We start from the raw sequence: 24,256 nt of genomic DNA on the forward strand, positions 1-24,256 counted from the left end.
AGAAGAGTGGTAAGACAAGCAAAAATGATGCAAAATGATGAGTACATTGACAAATCCAGCAATAAAGTAAAAGCAATGTGGAATATCATAGAAAGCGAAAGAGGGGAAATGAAAGCTACACACACAAACAAAGAAATCAGACTCGACAATGAATCTATATCTAATCTGGAAGTTGTGGTGAACTCTTTCAACAATTTCTTTATGAGCATAGCTGAAAAATTGGTCAAAAATAATCCAAACACAAACTACTAACCACCAAACCAAAAATATCACATTTGCAGAGTCAATTTTCATTACCAAAGTCACTGAAAATTATGTTGCAAAAGCCCTCAGAGAGTTAAGAAATTCATATTCTGCTGGATTTGATGGTATCCCAGCAAATGTAATCAAAAATTGTGAATACACAATTGCTGAACTATTAACTCACCTCTGTGACTGTTCTTTCCAGGCAGGTATTTTCCCTGAAGCTTAAGCTTTCTAAAGTAATTCCTGTCTTCAAAAAAAGTGATGATAAAGATATGCATAACTACAGGCCTATCTCAATCTCATTTTGATTTTCTGAAGTTTTTGAAAAAATAATGTACAAAAAACTGATGGACTTCATTATAAAAAAAATTAAAAAAATACTAAGTTTAGCTCAACATGGGTTCAGAAGCAAAAAATCTATTATAACTGCAGTATATGATTGCATAAATATGCTATTAGTTTTGTTAGATAGAAAACAACCCTTAACAGGCATATTTCTGGATCTATCCAAGGCTTTTGACACTGTTGACCACAAAATATTGCTGGAAAAAATAGAACACTATGGTATCAGAAGAATAGCAAACAATTGGATTGCTTCATTCCTAACCAGTTAGATGCAGAGAGTCGGCATGAAATACACTAATAGAAAAAACGAACGCGATAACTGAAATCCTATCAAGTAATAAAACTGTGAAGCAAGGTATACCACAGGGCTCAATATTGGGACCCCTACTTTTCCCCTTGTACATCAATGACTTGAAACTGAATGAAGATGCACACAAACCAATAATATTTGCTGATGACACAACTGTACTCCTCAAAGGCGAGAATACAGAGGCTGTGCAAAAAGCTGTGAACTTAGCAACTGGGCTAAAATCAACAGATTAGCTATCAACACCAAAAAGACAACTTGCATGAACTTTCACAAAACACAAAATACAAATTCCTCTCAGCCACTTGTCACTGTACATAACCAGCCAAAAGATACTGACACTGTTTTCAAATTCCTGGGTCTGTGGGTTCAAGATAACCTCAAATGGAACACACATACAAGAAAGGTAAATGCCAGAATTACTACTGGCTGTTATGCATTGAGTATACTGAAATCATGTGCTAGCCTGAAAACATTAACCAGTCCATACTACGCTTACATACAAGCCCACGTAAAATATGATGTGATATTCTGGGGAAATTCTTCAACTGCTCTGAGCACATTCAAAATCCAGAAGAGAGCAATGAGGATTACTATTGGGAGCAAACCCAGAGACTCCTGCAAATCCATCTTCAGAAAGTTGGAAAACCTCTCACTGCCTTTCTATATATTCTCGAGACTCTAAAATTTTTCAGGAACTACATAGTGCCAATTGACTCCAGAGTCATAAAGAATAATGAAATACATAACCACAACACCAGGAAAAGCTCAAATCTGCATGTTGTAATGAGAAACACTCAACTGTGAAAGACGGGCCATTCCATATGGGCCTCCAACTGTTCAACAATCTTCCCACTAATATTATGTCCACTGAAGACAACATAACATTTAGCAAAGCCATGATGTCATATCTGTTGTGTCACTGTTTTTACTCTATAAATGAATACTTAAAACAGTAATCTTGCTATCTGCATTAAATTGAAAACATTGCACAATTGGACTGAAGTAAACTTAACCAATCTTTGCAATATAATACATTAGATACTTTATGCCAATATATGTTAACAATGTTAACTGATATTTTCCAACACACTGTGTACCATCAGATCACATGGAATAAATAAATAAATAAATAAATAAATAAATGAATTGCTGTGTAGAGCAACAACAACATAATATTATTATTGTCTCAGTATGTATGATTGCATGCAGTGATGTGACTATGAAGAAGACACTGCAATTTCTGTAAAAATTAAACTCACGAAAGAAAATAAGATCATATTGTAATTGACTGGTCAGTAGATAGTATTGGCAAAAAGAATTTGAATAGAAACGATCCCTTTCTATCTAATAATGTATGCTCAGTCATATTAGACCTGGCTGACTATGTTGTTGTTGTTGTTGTTGTTGTTGTTGTTGTGGTGGTCTTCAGTCCTGAGACTGGTTTGATGCAGCTCTCCATGCTACTCTATCCTGTGCAAGCTTCTTCATCTCCCAGTACCTACTGCAGCCTACATTCTTTTGAATCTGCTTAGTGTATTCATCTCTTGGTCTCCCTCTACGATTTTTACCCTCCACACTGCCCTACAGAACTAAATTGGTGATCCCTTGATGCCTCAGAACATGTCCTACCAACCAATCCCGTCTTCTAGTCAAGTTGTGCCACAAATTCCTCTTCTCCCCAATTCTATTCAATACCTCCTCATTAGTTATGTGATCTACCCACCTAATCTTCAGCATTCTTCTGTAGCACCATATTTTGAAAGCTTCTATTCTCTTCTTGTCTAAACTATTTATCATCCATGTTTCACTTCCATACATGGCTACACTCCATACAAATACTTTCAGAAACGACTTCACGACACTTAAATCAATATTCGATGTTAACAAATTTCTCTTCTTCAGAAACGCTTTCCTTGCCATTGCCAGTAGACATTTCATATCCTCTCTACTTTGACTATCATCAGTTATTTTGCTCCCCAAATAGAAAACTCCTTTACTGCTGTAAGTGTCTCATTTCCTAATCTAATTCCCTCAGCATCACCACGACTTAATTCGACTACATTCCATTATCCTCATTTTGCTTTTGTTGATGTTCATCTTATACCCTCCTTACCGTTCAGCTGCTCTTCCAGGTCCTTTGCTGTCTCTGACAGAATTACAATGTCATTGGCAAACCTCAAAGTTTTTATTTCTTCTCCATGGATTTTAATGCCTACTCCGAATTTTTCTTTTGTTTCCTTTGATGCTCGTTCAATATACAGATTGAATAACATCGGGGAGAGGCAACACTCCTGTCTCACTCCCTTCCCAACCAATGCTTCCCTTTCGTGCCCCTCGAATCTTGTAACTGCCATTTGGTTTCTATACAAATTGTAAATAGCCTTTCGCTCCCTGTATTTTACTCCTGCCACCTTCAGAATTTGAAAGAGAGTATTCCAGTCAACATTGTCAAAAGCTTTCTCTAAGTCTACAAATCCTAGAAATGTAGGTTTGCCTTTCCTTAATCTTTCTTCTAAGGAAGTCATAGGGTCAGTATTGCCTCACGTGTTCCGACATTTCTGCAGAATCCAAACTGATCTTCCCCGAGGTCTGCTTCTACCAGTTTTTCCATTCGTCTGTAAAGAATTCGCATTAGTATTTTGCAGCTGTGACTTACCGAACTATCAGTTTAATAATTTTCACATCTGTCAACACCTGCTTTCTTTGGGATTGGCATTATTGTATTCTTCTTGAAGCCTGAGGGTATTTTGCCTGTCTCATACATCTTGCTCACCAGATGGTAGAGTTATGTGAGGACTGGCTCTCCCAAGGCTGTGAGTAGTTCTAATGGAATGTTGTCTACTCCACGAGCCTTGTTTTCGACTCAGGTCTTTCAGTGCTCTGTCAAACTCTTCACGCAGTATCGTATCTCCCATTTCATCTTCATCTACATCCTCTTCCATTTCCATAATATTGTCCTCAAGAACATCACCTCTGAATAGACCCTCTATATGCTCCTTCCACCATTCTGCTTTCCCTTCTTTGCTTAGAACTGGGTTTCCATCAGAGCTTTAGATATTCATGCAAGTGGTTCTCTCTTCTCCCAAGGTCTCTTTAATTCTTCTGTAGGCAGTATCTGTCTTAACCCTAGTGAGATAAGCCTCTACATACTTACATTTGTCCTCTAGCCATCCGTGCTTAGCCATTTTGCACTTCCTTTTGATCTCATTTTTGGGACATTTGTATTCCTTTTTCCCTGCTTCATTTACTGCATTTTTATATTTTCTCCTTTCATCAATTAAATTCAGTATTTGTTCTCTTACCCAAGGATTTCTACTAGCCCTCGTCTTTTTACCTACTTGATCCTCTGCTGCCTTCACTACTTCATTCCTCAAAGCTAGCCATTCTTCTTCTACTGTATTTCTTTCCCCCATTCCTGTCAATTGTTCCCTTATGCTCTCCCTGAAACTCTCTACAACCTCTGGTTCTTTCAGTTTATCCGGGCTCATCTCCTTAAATTCCCACCTTTTTGCAGGTTCTTCAGTTTTAATCTACAGTTCATAACCAAGAAATTGTGGTCACAGACCTCATCTGACCCTGGAAATGTGTTACAATTTTAAAGCTGGTTCCTAAATCTGGCTGACTATAGCAAACCAAATGTCCTGACATTATCAACTCACTCAGATCAACTTTGTTTTGAACATACATATATGTATGCGAGACCTGTTCAAAAAAATTCCAGGACATTTGCAATTTTGCAGCAATGGCGTGTTGAAATGAGATGTGGTTAGCATCCCTGCACATGCCTGTATTTTATGTGTAACTTCCGCAAGTTTCATTGTCATATGTCTGTTAGTTGTTGTTCAGTGCTCTATTGAGGAGAGCACTGTCACACAGTTTGAGAATTCCAACATGTCAGAGATAGAGGAGCTACATATCTGCATTAAATTTTGCATGGAACTCGAGAAATTCTTTAAAGAGCTACACCAAAGGATGGAGAAAGCTGGCAGTGATGAGTGCTTAGACCATACTTGGCATTACAAGTAGTTCACACAGTTTAAAAATGGCCTGCAGGAATTTGAAGATGAGCATCATTCATTACACTCTTTGACACCTACTGATCGTGCTCGTGTCAGGAAAATCAATAAAAATTTGTTTCCGAACTAAAGACTGGCCGCCCAAGAGACTGCAAAAGAGCTACCATTCAGCTCCATCTTGGAATGCATAATTTTGTCGCTTACTTCATCCCACGGCTCACGAGTCAAGTCCAGAAAGACCGTCGCCTCACTATTAGTGAAGAGCTTTAGGATTGTGCAAATGAGAAAAAGACATTCCTTAAGAGAAGTGTAAGTGGTGATGAGATGTGCGTCTACTGTTACGATGTTGAGACCGAGGTTCAATCTTCACAATGGGTCGGGAAAGAGATTTCTTTGACTTTGAAGGATTAGTTCTTAATGAATTTGTGCCACAGGAATAAACTGTTAATCAACAGTGCTACTGGGGCACGTTGCAGTGACCGTGAGAAAATGTGACAAGGAATCGGGCTGAAATGTGGTCCAATAATTCACGACTCTTGTATCACGATACCTCAGATGTGCAGTCATTCCCATAGGTGCGTGACTATTACACAAAAGGCAAAGTCTCTGTGCTGTGGCATCCTCCATACTCTCCAGACCTAGTCCCTGCAGACTACTTTATTTCCAAAGCTGAACACCTCTATGAAAGGATAAAGCTTTGCAACAATAAATGAGATAAAAAAAGTTTCCAGATGGTGCTTCATGTGATCCATCAAGAGGTGTGCCCAGACTGGTTCTGGAAGTGTTAACAGCATTGGGAGTGGTGTATCAACTGTGGAGGAGAGTATATCAAAGAAGTCCATGCACTAAGTAAAGGGTAAGCGTAGAAAAAAAATTGTGGACAAATTTCCAGAATTTTCTTTACAGGCCTAGTATCAGCTATTAAAAGAAATTGGGACAGGAACTGAAGGAGCAACATTTGAAAAATATCATGGTAACACAGCAGCACCACTACCTAATAAGGTGGAACCAAACTAAGTCCTTATGTGTGACCATGTTACATGCAAGAAACAGAATCAGATTAAAAATTATTCCCACTTTGAGAGACAGGTGTATTAAGTATTTCTGAGACATTCAAAATACCTAAACAATGTATGCTACACTATACTAGCTTAGTATGTGTCAGCATGTCAACATAATAGAAAATTCTTGTCACATGTCATACAAAAAAAATCATGGTTTTTAACACATGAACAGCATACTGGAGATGAGTACCTAAAAGAAAAACTGAAACCTGTAACCAAAAGCACTGAACATGTCACACAAGCACTTAACAACACAACTAACCATGAGGATGATGAAATCATCAGTCAATATAATAAACAGCATAGAGCTGCACATTTAATTAGTATGTATAGTGTGGGCATTGAAAGACCTGACAGACATGGCACATGTCCAATACAATTAGGCAGGAAACCAATATATAACGGAGACTGAATTTGTATCAAAACCTGGTTTACTAAACCTTATACTCCTAAAAAAGTTATCTGAACTCAATAGCTACACACTAGAATAGATAAAAATGTTTGCCAGAATATTACGCATGAAAAAAGTACATGAGAAGACAAGAATGAAATAAAAGCAAGTGTAGCAAGAAATGTAAAAGCGTTATTAATCCCGCATTGAACAGTATGTTTGTCTTGGTGGTGGTGGTGGTGGTGGTGGTGGTGGTGGTGGTGGTGGTGGTACAGTTACTGACACTCAGGATAAGAAACTGAATACTTTCCCTGCACAGTTCATATATTGCTACAATCCCAATGAGTTAGTGCAACATTTAAGACATTTCCAAACTATGAGAACTAAACATTATTGAATAAATATGGACACTATAACTAACAAACTTCACAGACTTGCACTGAAAAACTTTTCATGAAGTCCTGTAATACAGCAATTGGACAATTTATGGCAGGTTGACCTTGTACATAGGAAACAAAATAAAAAAAAAAAACACTGAGGTTTCAAATACACTCCTGGAAATTGAAATAAGAACACCGTGAATTCATTGTCCCAGGAAGGGGAAACTTTATTGACACATTCCTGGGGTCAGATACATCACATGATCACACTGACAGAACCACAGGCACATAGACACAGGCAACAGAGCATGCACAATGTCGGCACTAGTACAGTGTATATCCACCTTTCGCAGCAACGCAGGCTGCTATTCTCCCATGGAGACGATCGTAGAGATGCTGGATGTAGTCCTGTGGAACGGCTTGCCATGCCATGCCATTTCCACCTGGCGCCTCAGTTGGACCAGCATTCGTGCTGGACGTGCAGACCGCGTGAGACGACGCTTCATCCAGTCCCAAACATGCTCAATGGGGGACAGATCCGGAGATCTTGCTGGCCAGGGTAGTTGACTTACACCTTCTAGAGCACGTTGGGTGGCACGGGATACATGCGGACGTGCATTGTCCTGTTGGAACAGCAAGTTCCCTTGCCGGTCTAGGAATGGTAGAACGATGGGTTCGATGACGGTTTGGATGTACCGTGCACTATTCAGTGTCCCCTCGACGATCACCAGTGGTGTACGGCCAGTGTAGGAGATCGCTCCCCACACCATGATGCCGGGTGTTGGCCCTGTGTGCCTCGGTCGTATGCAGTCCTGATTGTGGCGCTCACCTGCACGGCACCAAACACGCATACGACCATCATTGGCACCAAGGCAGAAGCGACTCTCATCGCTGAAGACGACACGTCTCCATTCGTCCCTCCATTCACGCCTGTCGCGACACCACTGGAGGCGGGCTGCACGATGTTGGGGCGTGAGCGGAAGGTGGCCTAACGGTGTGCGGGACCGTAGCCCAGCTTCATGGAGACGGTTGCGAATGGTCCTCGCCGATACCCCAGGAGCAACAGTGTCCCTAATTTGCTGGGAAGTGGTGGTGCTGTCCCCTACGGCACTGCGTAGGATCCTACGGTCTTGGCGTGCATCCGTGCGTCACTGCGGTCGACGGGCATGTGCACCTTCCGCCGACCACTGGCGACAACATCGATGTACTGTGGAGACCTCACGCCCCACGTGTTGAGCAATTCGGCGGTACGTCCACCCGGCCTCCCGCATGCCCACTATACGCCCTCACTCAAAGTCCGTCAACTGCACATACGGTTCATGTCCACGCTGTCGCGGCATGCTACCAGTGTTAAAGACTGCGATGGAGCTCCGTATGCCACGGCAAACTGGCTGACACTGACGGCGGCGGTGCACAAATGCTGCGCAGCTAGCGCCATTCGACGGCCAACACCGCGGTTCCTGGTGTGTCCGCTGTGCCGTGCGTGTGATCATTGCTTGTACAGCCCTCTCGCAGTGTCCAGAGCAAGTATGGTGGGTCTGACACACAGGTGTCAATGTGTTCTTTTTTCCATTTCCAGGAGTGTATATTCTTATGATTATTGAAACATACTTTAAATTTACGTGGGCTGTACTTGTAAAAACAATAACAAGAAATGTAGCAGTATGGATAATGGAACAGCAATAGCACACTGGAACCAATTTAGTTCCGACGATCTTCAGAAAGATCACAGTGGAGGATTTTACAATCACTACTTTGCAACTCTGATGAAATACTATGGAATATCCTACTCTTCAATGTTTTCACACAGAAAGCATCCACCATGGAGAAATTGAAGAGAACAATAAAATGCCATTATGTGACAACAATTATATTTACGTTGATTGTATAAATGGACTAATATACCTCGTCACATATCTCTACAGCTTAACCTAATCACACATCATATTTCATACTTCTAAACACAGTACACAGTCATATTGTAATTGCTGATTTATGCAATCAGAGATATGTCAGCAATTTCATCTGAATGTCCTCATTAAGGACAACATTTGATGAATCATATTTACCACACTCATTGACTGAGATATTTACAGTTTTGAAAGTACAGTGAAGAAACCACCAGACCTCTAATCTGGTAGATAGAAAAGGTGATGAAATAGTGGAGGAGTTTCTACATGGAGTAAAAACAAGAAATAAATGAAATAGGTGTGTTTCTCACTGAAAGAGTTGTTAGATGAGTGTGAAATGGAAAACCGGTTCAATGGTTCAGACTCCCATCATCACATGATAACTGGATTGAAATGAATGAATATTAAAAGGAAGTTCATTCTCCATTAGACCTGAGCGAAGAAATTTTTAATACTGTATCGAGAACTTTTGAAGCATAAAACTATTCCAAACATCACATCATCAAACTGTAAACTACATTTAACAAGTGATGATGTTCAGATTCCATGTGTTATGTATGATATTGGTTATTTAAACATATGCTCAAAACAGAAAATAGAAGTGTTCAAATTATGTGCTAACACCAATACATTTAAAGCAGAGATATGAACCTGTGTGTACACAGATTGTACTAGCACAGGTAAACTACGAGTGGTACCTTAAATCATTAAGTGTGAAAACATGTATTATATTATTTGCAATGGCACAGCCCACAGAATATGATGAATGAGTTATGTGGTATGAGTACGTTTCACACAAACCTTATACATCAAGAATGTTAAGTAATTTTGATGAGATAAGAATAACAATCTAGCATGAATATTCTATTCTATTTATAGATCAAAGGGAAATCATACACATGGATGGATCTGATACAAAAACATCAGATCTAATACACAACACTTTGGTTTCTTCAAAAAGAAATATAAAACAGCGTGGAGATAGATCGATTTTTTCCTGTGGGTGTGACATCAACTCCCAAGACCTACATTTCAGCATCCACATCTGACTTTAATGTGCTGAAAGACACCAGATGTTTATATTCAGGTGTAGGTATTTGCTGCATTTTATCTATAAACCAAGTAAGTGTTTGCATATCACTGAACTTTTAATGGGATTCTTTTGATATGCAGAAAGTTCCTCTTTACAAGAAACAAGAATTAATTCTCACATAAAATGCTATAGGGAGTAACTTTTACATCCAAGGCACTGATGAAACACACAAGCTTGTAACTCACAAATCAATATGGAAGGTTCCACCCATTTCTGTAAATGATCAATAATGTCTGAAATTATTAAACATCATCAACAGATGGGTTGCATTACCATTAACCTTTATTTCATGGGAATTGCTCAAACATGTACCACTACTGTCTTCTTCAAGTTATGTATGGACTTCAAAAGCAGTGTTTCAATTTTAATCACCTTGATATATCATACTCGTACTGCAGACAAGCCATAAAATGAATCCTGCAAATAATTCTAGTTAATTTGATCACTGCAAGGGAATGGATGCAAAGATGTTTTCAAACAATGCTTTCTAACCATCTGTTAACCTTCAACATGATTATAGAGAAACATTTCCACTCAGATATACAACATGTTTGCAAGATTTCCTAATTTGTATTATGTAAAAGCTAAAGATGATTGATGTATGCTCTAACAGGACACCATTTTCTAACAACCATTTTTTATATAAATAGGTGATACCAAAAGGTATTGTAAATCTTACATAGGTTACAATTATCTCAGCTCTTTCACTAAAAGAATTTCATTTGATTTTTTTGTATGATGTATTATATTTCAGGCCAAAATGTGTAAAAAGAAATTAATTGTTACAATCAATCTGTACATTTAAAATTACTCCTTTTAGAAATATTTGAAACTACGGAATGTCTGGCATACTTAAACTGAGCAACGAATAATATGAATTTTAACACTGATTATTAAGTTTATTTCAGGAACCATTTATAAAATAATGATTTAACTTTGTGAAATACTACTTTTGTCAAGAAAGTTTGTAAATTCTTTTGTTTTGTAAACTCTCTTGAGTACTGGTAAGTACCTCAGAATGAGTGAGTAGTAGTGGGCATGCCTCTGATGGAAATGCATTTATTTTTCATTTTTGTGAACAACAATGTAATCGTTGATTTTTTGAAAGTGGGGATTTTTTTTTTTTTTTGTGGTTTTAGGGCGCAAAACTTCTATGGTCATTAGCGCCCAGCCCGTGACGTAGGAAACAGGAAAAAAACGAAATTTAAAACCAGCAGCAATGGGAACAAAGTCATAAAATTTGAGAAACTAAAGGCAGAAGGAATGCTTAAAAATCCACTATAGAAAGGGGTTTGTTGTCCCCAAAAAAAAAAAAAAATTTCAAATGACTGACGTCATTTCACTGTCACTAATAAACTGGAGAACGCGGTTGGCTGAGCACGTGTCATCTGCTAAAATCGACGATAGATCAGGCGATAGCTGTAGACGGGAGTGTAACGGATTAAAATAGGGGCATTCAATTAAAAGGTGTCTGACTGTCCACAGCTGAGAGCAGCGGGGACAGAGTGGAGGAGGATCACCGCTTAAAAGATGTCGATGGCTAAAAAGACAGTGCCCTATCCGGAGTCTAGCTAAAATTACCTCCTCCCGACGACGCGTTCGGGAGGAAGAGGTCCAAGCGCAAGGAAGGGCTTTCACTTCCCGCAATTTATTATGGGGAAGTGTTGACCAATGCGCATGCCATAAATGAGCAACTTGGCGACATAAACCGCTCCATAGATCGGTAATGGAAGCGACTGAATAGCTGGCCGAGGAAGAGAGACTGCAGCCTTGGCGGCTATATCGGCCGCCTCATTCCCACAGATACCAGCGTGTCCCGGGAGCCAGAGGAACGCCACTGAGACGCCCCCCAGGTGGAGCAAGCGCAGACAGTCCTGAATCCGGTGGACCAGAGGGTGCACAGGGTAAAGAGCTTGGAGACTTAGGAGAGAGCTGAGAGAATCTGAGCAGATTACGTACTGTATCCGCTGATGGCGGCGGATGTAGTGGACAGCCTGGAGAACAGCGTAAAGCTCCGCAGTATAAACCGAACACTGGTCGGGAAGACGAAAGTGATTTGGGGTGTCGCCAACAACATAGGCATTCCCTACACCTAACAATGTTTTCGAGCAGTCGGTGTAAATAAATGTGGCGTCCGTCATTTGTACACATAGAGCAGCAAATGCCCGACGGTAAACAAGTATAGGGGTACCATCCTTGGGAAATTGACATAGGTCTCGGAGCAAGTCGATCCGGGGATGGAGCCAAGGCGGTGCTGTACCCCAAGTTGTCAAGAAGGTTTTAGGAAAGCAGAAGGAAAGAGAATGGAGCAGTTGACGGAAGCGGACTCCCGGGGGTAGTAGGGAGGAGGAGCAGCCTGCATACCCTACACCAAAGGAGGCGTCGAAAAAAAGGTCATGGGCTGGATTAGCAGGCATGGAAGACAGATGGCTAGCATAACGACTCAGAAGGACTGCCCGCCGATTGGACAGCGGAGATTCAGCAGTCTCAGCATAAAGGCTTTCCACAGGGCTGGTGTAAAAAGCTCCAGACACTAAACATAATCCACGGTGGTGGATAGAGTTGAGACGCCGAAGAATAGACGGCCGAGCAGAGGAGTAAACTATGCTTCCATAATCCAATTTCGAGCACACTAAGGCACGATAGAGGTGGAGAAGGACCACTCGGTCCGCTCCCCAGGAGGTACCATTCAGGACACGGAGGGTGTTAATAAGGGAATGCAGACAGCGAGCCGAAAGATAGGGAACGTGGGAGGACCAGCATAGTTTTCTGTCAAACATAAGACCCAAGAATTTAGCGACGTTGGAAAACGGAAGGTTGACAGGACCTAGATGTAAGGAGGGCGGAAGAAACTCCTTACGTCGCCAAAAATTAATACAAACGGTCTTACTAGGTGAGAAATGGAAGCCGGTTTCGATGCTCCACGAGTGGAGGCGATCGAGACATCCTTGAAGACGTCTTTCAAGAAGGCTGGTCCGTTGAGAGCTGTAGTAGATCGCAAAATCGTCCACAAAGAGGGAGCCCGAGACATCAGGAAGGAGACAATCCATAATTGGATTAATGGCGATGGCAAACAGTACAACACTCAGCACGGAGCCCTGGGGTACCCCGTTTTCCTTGGGAGAAAGTACGGGAGAGAGTAGTGTTCACCCGCACCCTAAATGTGCGCTCTGCCATAAATTCGTGAAGAAAAAGGGGCAACTGGCCCCAAAAGCCCCAAGAGAACAGTGTGCGGAGGATGCCTGTCCTCCAACAGGTATCGTATGCACTCTCCAGATCAAAAAATATTGCTACCATTTGGCGTTTCCGGAGAAAATTGTTCATGATATAAGTGGAGAGAGCAACAAGATGGTCAACAGCAGAACGATGCTTTCGGAATCCGCATTGGGCTGGTGTTAAAAGACTGCGGGATTCCAGCCACCAAGCTAAACGGTAATTCACCATATGCTCCAAAACCTTACAGACACTACTCGTGAGAGAAATGGGGCGATAACTAGAGGGGAGATGTTTGTCCTTTCCAGGTTTCGGAACGGGAACGACAATAGCTTCCCGCCATCGCCTGGGAAAGGTACTGTCGGTCCAAATTCGATTATAAAGGCAAAGGAGGTAACGCAGACTATGGGTTGATAAATGCAGCAACATTTAGACATGGATACCATCCGGTCCTGGGGCGGAGGAGCGAGAAGAGAGGGCATGTTGGAGTTCCCGCATGGTGGAAACAGTATTGTAGCTTTCGTGATTTTGAGAGGAGAAAGCAAGCTGTCGCACTTCCGCTGCACGTTTCTTCGGGAGAAACGCTGGCGGGTAATTTGAAGAACTCGAAATCTCAGCAAAGTGCTGACCCAATGAGTTAGAAATTGCGAAGGGGTCCACTAAGGTATCATGCGCGACAGTGAGCCCAGAGACCGGGGAGAAACTAGGCGCGCCTGAGAACCGTCGAAGCCGACTCCAAAGTTCCGAGGAGGGAGTGAAGGTGTTAAATGAGCTAATAAAGAATTTCCAGCTTGCCTTCTTGCGATTGCGGATGACGCGACGGCATCGCGCACGGAGCTGCTTATATCGGATACAGTTGGCCAAAGTTGGATGGTGACGGAAAATGCGAAGAGCACGTCACCGCTGACGTATTGCGTCACGGCATGCCTCGTTCCACCAAGGAACTGGGGGCCGCCGGGGCAATTCGGAGGTGCGTGGTATTGAACGTTCCGCAGCTGTGAGAATAACGTCGGTAACATGTGTGACCTCATCGTCGACGCTGGGAAAGCGACGGTCATTGAATGTCACTGGAGACGAAAAAAGTGTCCAATCGGCTTGGGCAAACTTCCAGCGTCGCGAGCGCATATATGGCAGTTGAGGCTGCAGTCGAAGAACACATGGAAAGTGGTCACTCGAGTGTGTATCATCAAGGGCGAACCATTCGAAGCGCCGAGCTAGCGGAACAGTACCGACCGCAAGGTCCAAATGAGATAAATTTGTCGTGGAGGCAGACAAAAATGTGGGGACCCCAGTGTTGAGGCAGACTAGATCCGCTTGGTGGAAGACGTCTAGCAATAGTGAGCCACGTGGACAAGGATGCGGAGATCCCCAAAGCGGGTGGTGGGCATTAAAGTCCCCAACCAGCAAATAGGGGGGTGGAAGCTGATCAAGAAGATGAAGGAGATCAGCTCGTGCCATTGGTGTAGACGATGGAATGTATCCGTACAAAGAGAGAACGTGTATCCAGAAAGGGAAAGACGGACGGCGACAGCTTGGAAGGAAGTGTTTAAGGGGATTGGGTGATAATGGAGAGTATCATGGAGAAGAATCATGAGTCCTCCATGGGCTGGAGTGCCTTCAACAGAGGGGAGGTCATTTCGGACGGACTGAAAATGAGGGAGAACAAAGCGGTCATGGGGACGCAGCTTTGTTTCCTGACGACAGAAGATGACGGCGAGTAGGATCGTAAGAGGATCGACAATTCTTCCCCCGATTGGCTTGAATGCCGCAGATATTCCAGTGGATAATGGACATAGGGTGAACAGGAAATGGAGGAACGTGACCAAGGGTGCTGTCAACTCAACGACTGCTCAGAGCTTGCGACCGACAGCATGGAATGGCATTCAGTCGAAGGCAGAAGATCCTGATCCATAGGTTGGTCAGGAGCAGCTCCTGCCACCAGCGATCGGCCGGTTGACCGGCCACCAGCAGTGCACCTCGGCGACACAGAAGACGGCCGAGGGCGATTTCCGCCAGGTGGTGCTGTAGATGGGACATGCCTTGGCGGAGAAGGAGAGCAACTGTGTTTCTTCGTAGCCTTCTTGGAAGTATGATGTTTAGATGAAGGAGGAACCGATGGTTGTGAAGTTGCGGTACGTAAAAACTCTTCACGAGAATGCTCTTTTTTCGAAGACTTGGCGTCTGACTTTTGGGCTCGAGATTTAGCAGAACCCGACGAAGGGTGAGCCATAGAGTGGGCAGGCGAAAGTGGTGAGGTTGAACGGGCGATCTTTGCGCTGGCCGATCTGACGACCGTGGTACTAAAGGTGAGGTCGCAAGTCTGCGTGGCCGCCTCCTTTGTTGGCCGAGGAGAAGCAAGGACAGTGCTGTATTTTCCTTTCTGAGGCACGGTGGGCTGTCGACTGGCGAATAATTTTCGAGCAGCAAAGGTCGACACCTTTTCCTTCACTCTTATTTCCTGGATGAGCTTTTCGTCCTTAAAAACGGGGCAATCTCGAGAGGAAGCAGCATGGTCACCCATACAGTTGATGCAGTGAGGGGATGGACGTGGACAAGCACCCTCATGGGCATCCTTGCCACACGTAACACATTGCCGGATTTGAACAGGACTGGCTGGTGTGATTGAACCGCTGACATCGATAGCAACGCGTAGGGTTTGGGACCTAAGGGCGAACGGAAATTATCTCATAGCCTGCTTTGATTTTTGATGGGAGTTGAACATTGTCAAATGTCAAGAAGACAGTGCGGGTTGGAATGATGTTCGAGTCAACCCTTTTCATAACCCGATGAACAGCCGTGACGCCCTGGTCAGACAGGTAGTGCTGAATTTCTTCGTCAGACAATCCATCAAGGGAGCGTGTATAAACAACTCCACGCGAGGAATTTAAGGTACGGTGCGGTTCCACCCGGACAGGGAAGGTGTGGAGCAGAGAAGTACGCAGCAATTTTTGAGCCTGGAGGGCACTGTGTGTTTCTAACAACAGGGTGCCATTCCGTAATCTGGAACAAGACTTTACAGGACCCGCAATTGCGTCGACACCTTTCTGAATAATGAAAAGGTTGACCGTGGAAAAGTCGTGACCTTCGTCAGACCGAGAAACAACAAGGAACTGTGGCTGAGACTCAGTGAACTTACGTTTGTGAGCAGACATAGTGGAAGGTGAGGAAACCATTGCGGAAGAATCCCCCATGATTACCGGCGTCTCCGATGGCGCGCTCCTCCCTTGTGGGGGCCCTCACCGAGGGCACACCCGCCTTAGGTGATTGTTCACACCTCAGGTCACACCTCCCAACAAACGGACGGAGGGACCAATCGGCACTTTCGGAGGGTATCAGCTCGGGTAATCACCCCTCCCTGGGCCTGGCCGTTACCAGGCGGTACGTACGTGTCCTACCTGTCCACCCGAGGCGGGGAATTACGCGTTACCCCGTCACCGGCTACGCATGGAAGTGCGAGGGTCGGCCTTCAGACACGCACAGGGAGGAAAAAAGAGAAAGGGAAAGGAAAGAAGAGGGGGTCTCAAACGCCGCAGCGGAGAAAAGGGCAAGGAGAAGAGGGAAGGAAAAGAGAAGGACAGAGGAAGGACGAGGACTTGCAAGTCTAGAAAGCAAGGAATTTGGAAAAGTTCCGAGAGTCCGTCTCCGGACGTAGGCACAAACCATACTCCCAGAGGGGGAGAAAGGGAAGGAAAGAGCCAGAGGTGAGGGGGGGGCCAAGATGGGGGACGGGGAGGGATGCGGAAAGGGAAGGGAAGGTATGCAGCCCGGAAAGGAAGGAGGGCCATATTAGCTCGGGGTCCCGTGCTCGCTACACACGTGTCCACAAAAGAGTTGTGGACCCCCTGGGGGGGAAAGTGGGGATTGTGGAATCAGTGTGACATAGAGAAATGGGGTAAAATAAAGTCATAGCAACAGAACGAATTTCATCAATTATTCAGTTCAACAGGAACAAAAAAATTATAGCCTCAAGAATGTACCCCTAGATACGAGTAACACATCCAACAAGAAGAGAAAATGAAGGTATGAAAAAAGTTTCTTTTTTTATGTCTTAAACCTCTCAAAGCTTTTGAAACTAATGAAGACACCAAGAAGAACTTAATGGTAATATGTGGGAGAGTAAGATTACAATGTCAAACATTAGAGGGTTAAGGCATGCAGCACCTAGTGTTGTATTTGATTGTTCCAAACGGAACAAATCTTTAAAAACTATATTACTGAAGTAATAATTTTGTTTGAAGGTAAGAAACAGTTTTCTTCAAATACATCTATATAAGCTTTAATTATACTTGAGTGTTTATTCAGTTAGCACTAGCTAAATACATTAGTACAAAGTTCCCATAGTGACAATGCGAGGTTTTAGCCTTAGAAGTGTTTCTTTCATGGTGCTTGGAGAGGAGAGATGTATTATCCCAACATACAACAATGGTTTAACAGATGAATACCATTTAGTGTAATCAAGTGTGCAAACTGATGACACACAGCTCACTGACACGCAGACAATTTCCATATACTTAAATGGGACACCGATGGTATCCATGTTCAAAACCTATGATCATTCACAGAGTATTTTCTGTATAAAAGGAGGCAAAAAGCTTGTTGGTCATGGGCTACTGTATTTCAGTGAGCCGAAGTGTGCGACATAAAAGATGAACGTTTAGCACTACAGTTTGACATCTTAAAGTGAAATTTAAGAATGCATATAATAATGTACAACTACTGTTAAAATGGTCAGAAAAATATATTTTTTCCTTTTTTTTGTTTAAAACTGTTTAACTCAACATGCTCATACACCCTTTTCAAGCCTGTAGGCAAGTGACTGAAAAAATGTGACCCACTTTTCGCTCCCAGTACACTTAACAGGGCTTAAACATTTTCTGAAAATGCTTTTCCAGACCACTAAGAAAGTGTTTAAAAAAATTAACTCTTCTGTAATATTCTGTCTGTTCTTGGAAAAATGTAGACACATTAATAACTTGAATACAGGGTACTAATGTCCCACAATAATATTTAATAGTTAGTTATGAGCCAGCTTTCAGCTTCTCAGGTCATCTCCAGATTTTTAATTTAACACTAAACAGATAGTCCACATACGTTCTGCAAAAATTCATAGCTGTACAAAGATATGTGGTAATTTATGAGTATATTGATATAAAACGCAAGCATGATGCAACACCTAAGGAGACTGAACAAGTAAACCCTACATTACAGAATATTCAAATATTGAAACTATGTGAATGTACAACACGGAAATGTTTGACAAGCGAGCAGTGGCACAGGCCACCACGTCATATTGACAAACTGGTGAATGTGATCAACAGGGAAAATAAACGGAGCGGGAGAAGGACATCCATGGAATGTGTGAGTGGAACACTTGTAACAATCTTATTATCTAATTTACTACATTACTTGAAATTCCAGTCATTAATAAACACCTAACAAAGACTCCTGATCTGGTCCTTAATGACCAAAAACAGTTGCATTACTCACTCTTATCGAAGTAGCAGCCACTTGTTACTCCTCTCGCCATTAGATCATAAGCTTGTTATAACTCTTCCACATCCATATTCCACAAACTTCTTTCTCCACCTCCCTTTATTTGGTCTCTCTATCACATTCATCAGTTTGTCCATATGACAGGGTGGCTTCTGCCACTCCTCACTCGATAAACATTTCCGTGTTATACATTCACATTGTTTTAATATCTGAATATGCTGTAATGTATGGTCTATTTGTTCAGACTTTTTGGGTGTTGCATCATATTTGTTGTTCTCTACTGATATACTCATAAATTACCACGTGTGTTTGTACAGCTATGAATTCTTATTGAAGTTGTGTGTACTATCCATTTAGTATTAAATTATTTAACAATGGCCTAAGAATCTAATATTTATTGGTTTGTTAGGAATCAGCTTTCATTGTGGAACATTGGTACTTTGAACTCAAGCTATTCAATTCTTAATAACTTGAATACATACTCACCACTGTTGCAGAATACAATGCTAATAGCAAGATAAAAAAAGGAATGAACTCTGCAATTAATATAGATCACAAGTAATTCTACACTCACATTAGGGTCTTTTAAGTATAGTACATATACTCAGATATCTGTATACTTCATTTTTTTTTACAGAACTTTTTTCAAAGGATTTCCTCCCTCTCCTTGGCTGGAATTCTTTTGGCCTGCAATGATAAGTGCATAAGACTACCCAATGGCAGTGATGGTACCATTTCCCATCACGACATGACACAATGAAGACAAATCCCTGGACTCATTGTCATATTCGTGATCATTATTTATTTATTCATGCTCTTGATTTATAGACATGTCAAGCTACAAAGCATAATCTACACTGAAGAGCCAAAGAAACCGGTATACCTGCCCAATATTGTGTAGGGCCTCACCCCACGAGCATGGAGAAGTGCTGCAATATGATGTGGCATGGACTCTACTTATGTCTGAAGTAGTGATGGAGGGATTTGACACCATGAATCCTGCAGGGCTGTCCATAAATGCATAACAGTATGAGAGGGTTGAGATTTCTTCTGAACAGCGTGTTGCAAGGTATCCAACTCAATGACGTCCAAGTGTTTAAACCCAGAAGAGTGTTCCTGGAGCCACTCTGTGCATTCCATCAGACTTGTGCAGTTTCAGCAGGAAAGTCTGACATCCCACACATCCAGAATCAATGCAATGGAAATGAATGGAGGCTAGTCATCAGACAGGATGACTATGTACGTGTCATCTGCCAGAATCTTATCTAGACATATCAGAGGTACCGTATCACTCCAACTACACACACCCCACACCATTATGGAGCTTCCACCAGCTTGAAAATTCCCCTGCTGACATGCAGGGTCCAAGGATTCACAGGCTGTCTCTACATCCATATATGTTCATCTGCTCGATACAATTTGAAACGAGAATTGTCTGACCAGGCAACACGTTTACACTCATCGACAGTCCAATGTTGGTGCTGACATGCCCAGGCAAGTCATAATGCCTTGTATCATGCAGTCATGAAGATTACATGAGTGGGCTTTTGGCTCCTAAGCCTATACTGATGATGTTTTATTGAATGGTTCACACACTGACACTTGTTGATGGCCCAGCATTGAATTCTGCAGAAATTTGCAGAAGGGTTGGACTTCCATCATTTTGAAGTATTCTCTTCAGTCACCATTGTTTCTATGCTTCCAGGATCTTGACTGGGTGTATTCTGTTCTTATGATGTGTGTGAAATTACTAAATGATCATTTCTTTCCTAAATTTATGTTCACCAGCACCATCACCAGCACCAGCTGCTGCTGCTGCCTAAAGCTACTGGCATGTAGGTAGTACACTTACTTTATAGACATGTTAAAATTGTACTTAACTGCACATTCTAACACACACATCTTTTCCACACATGAAAATATATCTGAAGGAGAGTTACGAAACCCTGTAGTACCTGACACTTCTTTTCTATGGAAGTACTGTTCTTCCATGCTACTTCTGTTTTTTACATAACAGACAACACTTAAATATCTCTGGCAGATCCAGTACTGACAAGGGAACCTCCCCATCACATCCCCCTCAGAGTTAGTTACAAGTTGGCACAGTGGATAGGCCTTGAAAAACTGAACACAGATCAATCAAGAAAACAGGAAGAAGTCGTGTGGAGCTATGAAAAAAATAATCAAAATATACGAACTGAGTAGTCCATGGGTAAGATAGGCAACATCAAGGATAATGTGAAATCAGGAGCACCATGGTCCCGTGGTTAGCGTGAGCAGATGCGGAACGAAAGGTACTTGGTTCAAGTCTTCCCTCGAGTGAAAAGTTTAATGTTTTATTTTCAGACAATTATTATCTATCCGTCCGCCCGTCCAATGCGAGGTAACTGCGCCATAGTATGGGGATGCTACACCTAAACAAACATCGAAACAAAACATATGTTTTGACAGAGCACAGGGAAAACTGTGCGACTGTGAAACTGTCACGTAAACTGCAACAAACGAATGCAACAAACTCTTATGTTTTCATCACTTTTTTGGGAGTGATTATGACATCCACAAGAAAACCTAAATCGGGCAAGGTAGAAGAATTCTTTTACCCATTCGCCAAGTGTACAAGTTAGGTGGGTTGACAACATATATTCTATACGACATTGGTGACGGCATGTGCGTCACATGACAGGAATATCAGACGTGTTTTCCTGTGGAGGAATCGGTTGATCTAGGACCTTGTGATCAAATGTTTTCGGTTCCCATTGGAGAGGCACGTCCTTTCGTCTACTAATCACACAGTTTTGCGGTGCAGTCGCAAAACACAGACACTAAACTTATTACAGTGAACATGGACGTCAATGAACGAATGGACACATCATAACTTTGCGAAAATAAAAAGGTAAACTTTTCACTCGAGGGAAGACTTGAACCAAGAATCACTCGTTCTGTAGCTGCTCATGCTAACCACGGGACCACAGTGCTCCTGAGCTCACACACTCCCTGATGTTGCCTACGTTGCGCATGGACTACTCAGTTTGTATATTTTGCTTATTTTTTTTCATAGTTCCACACAACTTCTTCCTGTTTTCTCGATTGATCTGTGTTCAGTTTTTCAAGGCCTATCTACTGTGCCAACTTATAACTAAATCTGAGCGGGGTGCGATGGGGAGGTTCCCTTGTGAGCTGGTTGAAGAACGTCAGGGGATTTAACACCTTTTTTGTGACTCGCCAATCTTTCAAAGTGCCGCCGCGCAGTTACGCGCGTCCTCTGCATGCGGTGCTGTCTGCCAGCCGTGCAGCAGCCGCGCCACATAAGTGGCCAGCCAGCCAGCAGCCGCTAGACTTGGACTCATTTATGATTTGACTGCTAAAGTGTACACACGTCTTACTCTGTTACTTGATCTGTGACTTTCATGTATTGCGTCTTCATTGAAATATATTTGTTCAACTTAAAGTTATAACAACCTTGTTGGTTCACCTGACCCCCGTGGTAGTACCTTGCAATGTTTCCTTGCCAGTATGATAGTGAACATACTAACAGCAGTGAAGGTGGAGATTAAGAGTCACAGAATGACAGAAATGGTGGAAGAGAGAGGCTTTCATAGGAAAAGCACAAGACTGTAGTCTCTGTTCCAACAGTGAGCAACTACGAAAGCTTGTGTTAGTGGTGGCCTCATTTGTAATTCTAAGTTAAATGCTTGAATTTAAATCACAGAACGATTCAACTATCTTTCTTCCAACTTAACTTTAATCTAAGGCATGATGGTAAATTTCGAAAGGAAAACTTCTCCATGAAATAATCTTCCTTCCCTAGTCATGGTGGTGCAACTAGGCCTTTGGATTATGGAGAACTTAGGAAATCATATGAGGAGAGTTCGATCTTCCTAGAACTACTTCAGAGATAAGACCCAAGGAAAAGCACCTACTGAGCACTCTTAACACCAACTCACTCATGAAAGTTGGAAAACAAGTACCTAACTGACACCTTCATAAATGCAACATACTTATATTAGCACTTCAAGAAACAAGGCATCTGGATGAAAATGTGATTGATTTTGGAGGACGCAGAATTTACAAAGGAAAACCAGCCACTAAACATTCCAATAATATGACTGTTAGGGGGCAAGACTTGTGGTCAAATAGAAACTTACTGAATCTATAAATTTAGCTCTCTATCAGAACAAACCTCATTTCTGACTTAAAACAGGCAATAAACATTATACTGTTACAAATGCACATGGAACTATTAACCAATATAATGGAACAGAATGTTTTGTTTTCTAGCATTTCCCAGAAATCTTCCACTTTTTCAACATCTAACTACCATAAAAATATATCAAAATTTTAGTGGGAGGCTTCAATGCACAAGTTGGTAAAGGAAGTAAATTTAAATCAGTAGTTGGAGACTAACCAACAAATGAAGGAACAAACAGATATGGGGAAAGGTTCAGACTTTTGTAAACTGTTTAACCTAAAATTTAAGACAACATTTTTCAGGAAACATGCACAGAGAGAGGGGGAAAAAAAAAAAAGGAACCGTGGGTTATCACCTAATCCAAATCAAGGTGAATATCAAATAGATTATATGGCAATAACTACTCATAACCACAAAGAAATCTTGGATGTCAGAGCGAGGAAGGGACTAACAAACTCAGACCATTATCTAACAGGAAGAAAGACCAAGTTTCAACCAAGCAAAACTAAACTAAAACCAAAAAGAATTCCAAGAGTAGACACTAAATTTCTCACACAAAACCCCCATAAATTCTGTGACTTATTAAACACATGAAAAATGGGAGATTGGGAAGACATTAAAGAAACAATGATAGGAGTTATTAAAGAAATAGGACAACCATTAAGAATACCAAGATACTGATGATGGAAGGAGTTGTGTGATGAAGCAATTGACAATGAACTAAGGGCAAGGAAAAATGGAACAGCTATAAGAAAACTATTGGATAGAGATTAAAAAATCATCAGAGCAGTGAAAAGAAAATATGGCAAAGACAGGCAAGAAGAAATGGAGTCATACTTTAAAAGAAACACTACACTTTCAAACAAGTTTTAACAGGATTCCAGTCACCAAGTTTACACTTTAAAGACAAAAATGGAAACATGGATTTGAGCAATGAAGGGAACCATCAACTTTTAGCTGAACACTTTAAACTGTATTAAACTGTGAAGAGCTTATTGGCAGATTACAATTTCAAAAGCAAGAACATGAAGATCCACTATGGGAGCCTCCTTAAATACAAGAAATAGGAAAGATTAAGTTGCTGAAGAATAACAAGGCACCAGGTGAGGATGGGATGATAGCAAAAATGTGCAAACTATGGAGTGTATCTGCACGGCAGAAAATTCACATGGTAATTGTAGACATTTGGACAAAAGGAATCATACCCAGTGACTGGAAATGAGCACTCTCCCATCCTTCCCATACTGATAACACAACAAATAAACATTATGTAAAGAAGGAAGAATTTCCGTACAAATTTACACTAAATTACTACAATAAAAAATCAATAACCATCCCAGTGAAGATTACACATTAAAATTCAGCTATTACCACACAGGTAACATATGGATTGAAGTTCCTAGCATTGAATAAGAAAGGCGAACTAAGTGAACTAGAAACAAAAGAGTGGAAAACCCTAATAAAAATTCTAGGTCCTAAGGAATACAATGAAAACATATGGATTTAAAGATGAAATGGACATATATGTAAAAGTACAGAATTTTTAATTATGTTAATAAACCAAAGAAAATTCTAGCACAGATAGAAGCATTGAAGAAAGATGCAA

Source organism: Schistocerca serialis, chromosome 7 (assembly GCF_023864345.2).
Source record: "Schistocerca serialis cubense isolate TAMUIC-IGC-003099 chromosome 7, iqSchSeri2.2, whole genome shotgun sequence".
In the NCBI taxonomy this organism is placed as follows: Eukaryota; Metazoa; Arthropoda; class Insecta; order Orthoptera; family Acrididae; genus Schistocerca; species Schistocerca serialis.